This window comes from Jaculus jaculus, chromosome X (assembly GCF_020740685.1).
Source record: "Jaculus jaculus isolate mJacJac1 chromosome X, mJacJac1.mat.Y.cur, whole genome shotgun sequence".
Lineage (NCBI taxonomy): Eukaryota > Metazoa > Chordata > Mammalia > Rodentia > Dipodidae > Jaculus > Jaculus jaculus.
Window position 1 is genome coordinate 37,177,107 of NC_059125.1, and position 4,189 is coordinate 37,181,295.

A 4,189-nucleotide genomic window follows, 5' to 3' on the forward strand; every position below is an offset into this window, starting at 1 on the left:
TTTTTTTTTTTTTTTTTTGGTTTTTCGAGGTATGTTCTCACACTGGTCCAGGCTGACCTGGAACTCTGTTGTCTCAGGGTGGCCTTGAACTCATGGCGATCCTCCTACCTCTGCCTCCCAAGTGCTGGGATTAAAGGCATGTGCCACCATGCCTGGCTCCAATTATGGCATTTTTTCAAAGAGATTTTGTTTTTGTTTCTCTTCCCTTCTCTTTCCATCCATCTCTCCACCCCTGTTAAACCTCACCCTCCAACATCCATTCTGCTTTCATGCTAGCAGAGTCATTTCCCACTTACTGCATGTTCTTTCTCATTTGTGAATCCTAAATTTTAATGTTTCTGTATATTTACATATGTTCATATTCCTAACACAGTAAATTATATTTTCACAATGAAAATATGTTTTCACAATGCTGCTATTTATATGTAAATTAAGAAAAATTCAAGCAGGTACAAGTAGAAAAGATAAATATGCTGATACTCTATTTAACACTTATAAGTAGGAAAGAACATGGTTATTTTTACTGAACATTGACAATGAAACTAATAATTCTGTCAAATGATTAAAAATTATATGATTTGGGTTCTAAAATGTTATCATGGTTAAGTAAATGCATCTCTGCATAAATGACACATAAACATGCCTGGATAGAATCACAAAGTTTTTAGGTCCAACCTTAGAAATTTCAGCCTTTGACAAGAATAAACACAGGAGCAGTAAACCTTGCTGGTACACATATCACATATCTCTTCCCCTTCTTGAGATCATGGAATTTTTGTTTGTGGTGAGCTGAAAACAGTAAAATAAAGACTGACAAAACAGATTCTGTTTCCTCTCATGCAACAGAGAGCAGATTTCTTCAAACTACTGATCTATCTAGAGAGCTACCCAAATGATCATGAAACAGAGTCTCACCATATGATGAGACAATTGTATTTTGGGGCATACATACAAGAGAACTGAAGACATATGGTCCCAATTTCAAATGAAGACTCATAGAAGCATATTTATGATATTTAAAAATGAGAAATAACCCAAATGTATTTCAACTGATAAATGGGTAAAAAATGTGAAATAGACTTCCAGTCAAGATGACATTGGCCTAAGCAAACTTCACCTCCTGGAGAAGGAAAGGCAACAGTGGTGGGGCCTTTAGAGTTTTCAGGTCATAGCAGACCTCCAGTAGGAGGGTGTGGAGGAGAAAAGTAGGGAATCCACTGATTCCCATGCTCTTTGGTATCCCACCAGTCCCCCAGACACTCTCAAGCAGCTGTCCCAGCTGCTGAGGTAGCCACCATGCCATGGACCAAGTTTGCTCCTGCACTACCTGCAAGCTACATGGACCCCTGCCAGCTAGATGCATCCTTCCCTCCCTCTTCCCACCACCAGGACCACCATCCCAGCTGGGACCACTATCCCAGCCACATCAAAGGACCAACCATGCAGTCCCATCCTTCCCCTTCCCCTGGCCCACCACAACACCAGTCTGCATTTCCCTACTCTGCCCCACCCCATTGGGCAACCTGTCCACATAGTCCACATATCCCAACCAAGGAGCCTCCACCAGGTCTTTAGGTCCCTACCAGAGCCTAGCAGATTCTTCCCACCTGAGCAGGCTGGAACCCTTGCCATCAGAAGCCTAATATAGTCAAACATAAAAGGGTAATAATCACTAAAGACAGTTCAAGGGCAAACTACAGCTTCCTCCTGAAATAAATAAGATTCCCCAGACAGTGATGGGCAGACCAAAGTGTAAAAGGAAGAACATGAAAAAAAAAAATCAAATCAAAGTAAATATAACAAGGTTACCCAATACCACAAAGGAAGTCTCTAATTAAAACTTAGAAGAGAGAACAGGATCAGAACCCTCAAATAAAGATACAATCTATGTGATTCTGGCTAAACAATTAGAGGAACTTGCATTAAATCAACAAAGGTCCAACAATTGTATGAATGCTCCCCTCACTAGATAAGACCTAATAGAAATTTAATTTTTATTTATTTATTTATTTGAGAGTGACAGACACAGAAAGACAGATAGAGGGAGAGAGAGAAAATGGGCACGCCAGAGCTTCCAGCCTCTGCAAACGAACTCCAGACGCATACACCCCTTGTGCATCTGGCTAACATGGGACCTGGGGAACCAAGCCTCGAACCGGGGTCCTTAGGCTTCACAGGCAAGCACTAAACCACTAAGCCATCTCTCCAGCCCCTAATAGAAATTAAAAAAAAAAAAAAAGAAACAGGAAGTCTTCCAAAGACAGTTAAATGATCTGAAGGAGAGTAGGGTAAAAAAGAGGACCTCAATAGTTAGCTGGCTAAAGTCAAAGAAGATGTAAATAAATGTAAGGATGAATTTCAAGAAGCATTAAGAAAATCAGAAAATGACATGTAAAGGAAACTCAAAAGAGGGATGGGTACTATATATTAAAAGGCAGTAGAAAATACAAACCAAATTGAACAAGTCCAAACCTCTTAGAAGCTCTTAAGAACAGAGTCAGTTATGTGGAGGACAGAACCTCAAAACTGGAAGAAAAGATAGAAGAAACAGTTTGCGAGTCCAAAAAATTGAATAAGTTCAAAAATTCTTGTGAAGAGAACATGAGGGAATTGTGGGATACCCTTAAATGTCCCAACATTCACATCATGGGTATACCAGAAAGGGAAGAAATTCAGACCAAAGCCATGGATAAGTTATTCAACAAAATTATTGAAGAAAACTTTCCAACCCCCTGAAAAGAGAGTCCCATCAAGATACAAGGAGCTAATAGAACTCCAAAAAGGTTGGACCAAAGGAGAAAGTCATCAAGACATACTATCATTAAGACACTAAATATTCATAACAAAAGGAAAGCCTTAAAATCAGCTAGAGAGAAATTACATTACATACAAAAAACACATACTAAGGTAACCCATCAGAATTACTTCAGACTTCTCAATGGAAACCCTGAAAGCCAGAAGAGTTTGGAGTAGAACACTCCAAATTCTAAGAACCTATGGCTTCCAGCCTTAACTACTCTACCCTGAAAAAATATCCCTCATAATAGATGGGGAAATAAACACTCCCCATTATGAAAGTCAGCTCCAGAACTATATGAACACAAAGCCAAACCTACAGAGAGTACTTCAGGGAATTTTTACAAAGAGGAATCAACCAACCTCAAGTGCCTACAAGAAACAGATCACAATAACCAAACTCAGAGAAGGCACCAAGACTACAAAGTCCAAGAAAACACCAAACCACATAAACCACTACAATATTGAAGGGATTAAATCAAACCTCACAGTTTTTACCCTAAACATGAATGGCTTTAATTCTCCCATCAAGAGATGCAAGTCTACAGGGTGGTCAGAAAAAATGGACCCCTAAGTCTGCTGTCTCCAAGAAACCCACCTCACCACTAAAGAAACACACATCCTCAGGGTGAAAGGATGGAAAATGATATTCCAAACAAACAGAAATAAGAAATAAGCAGGAATAGCTATACTAATATCAGATAAAATAGACCTCAAACAAAAATTAATCAAAACACAGGTATACCACAATTCATAAGACAAACCTACTTGATAACAAAACGTAAATAAACACCAACACCATCATAGTCATGGACTTCATTATTCCACTATCTGCAATAGATAGATCATCTAAACAGAAAATCAACAGGGAAGTAAGAGATCTCAACATCACCATAGATCAAGTAGACCTAAAAGACATCTACAGAACATTCTACCCAAAATGTACAGAATTCACATTCTTCTCAGCATCCCATGAAGACTCTAAAATAGATCATATACTGGTCCATAAAATCTGTCTCTATATATCTATGAAAATCAACATAATTTCCTGCATGATATCAGATCATAATGCTATAATGCTAGAAATTAACAACATTAGCTGCACAAGGAAATCCATAAGCTCCTGGAGACTGAACAACACACTTTTATACAATGGGTAGTGGATGAAATAAAAAAATATAATTTCAAAATTTCTAGAATTGAATGACACTGAGAATATACTGTACCAAAACTTATGGGACACAATGAAGGCAGACCTTATGGAAAATTTCAGAGCACCAAATTATTTCATAACAAAGACAGAGAAATTCTAAATCAATAATCAAAACATCCACCTAAAGGCATTGGATAAACAAGAAGAATTCAACTCAGCAAGCTCCAGATGGAAAGATGG